Genomic DNA, 874 nt, shown 5'->3' with positions numbered 1-874 from the left:
TGTGACCAGCTTGGCTTTCAGGGTCTCAAATGCCTGCAGACACTGTGTGTCAAACACAAATGGTGTGTCAGCAGCTAGCAGATTGCTCAAAGGTTTTGCAATTTTCAAAAAATCCTTTATGAACCTTTTGTAGAATCCTGCATGCCCCAGAAAGCTTCTGATTGCCTTAACATTGGCAGGTGGTGGTAATTTTTCAATTACCTCTACCTTTGCCTTATCCACCTCTATTCCCCTGCTTGAAATTTTATGCCCAAGGACAATTCTTTCAGTCACCATAAAGTGACATTTCTCCCAGTTTAAAACCAGGTTAGTCTCTTGGCACCTTTTCAGGACAAGTGCTAGGTGGTTAAGATAGGAGCTGAATGAGTCTCCATATACTGAGAAGTCATCCATGAAGACTTCTAGGAATTTCTCCACCATATCAGAGAAGATGGATAGCATGCATCTCTGAAAGGTTGCAGGAGCATTACACAGGCCAAAAGGCATCCTCCTGTAAGCAAACACGCCAGAAGGGCAAGTAAATGCTATTTTCTCTTGATCCTGAGGATCTACTGCAATTTGGTTGTAACCTGAATAGCCATCCAAAAAGCAGTAAGAATCATGACCAGCTAGTCTTTCTAGCATTTGGTCTATGAATGGTAAAGGAAAATGATCCTTTCTGGTGGCTGTATTGAGCCTTCTGTAATCAATACACATACGCCACCCTGTGACTGTTCTTGTAGGAACCAGTTCATTTTTTTCATTATGAACCACTGTCATGCCTCCCTTTTTGGGGACAACTTGGACAGGGCTCACCCAGGGGCTATCAGAAATAGGATAAATAATCCCAGCCTCTAGTAATTTAGTGACCTCTTTCTGCACCACTTCCTTCATG

Source organism: Arachis duranensis, chromosome 1, assembly GCF_000817695.3.
Source record: "Arachis duranensis cultivar V14167 chromosome 1, aradu.V14167.gnm2.J7QH, whole genome shotgun sequence".
Lineage (NCBI taxonomy): Eukaryota > Viridiplantae > Streptophyta > Magnoliopsida > Fabales > Fabaceae > Arachis > Arachis duranensis.
The sequence above is the reverse complement of the archived record's forward strand: the minus strand, read 5'-3'. Positions refer to the sequence as shown.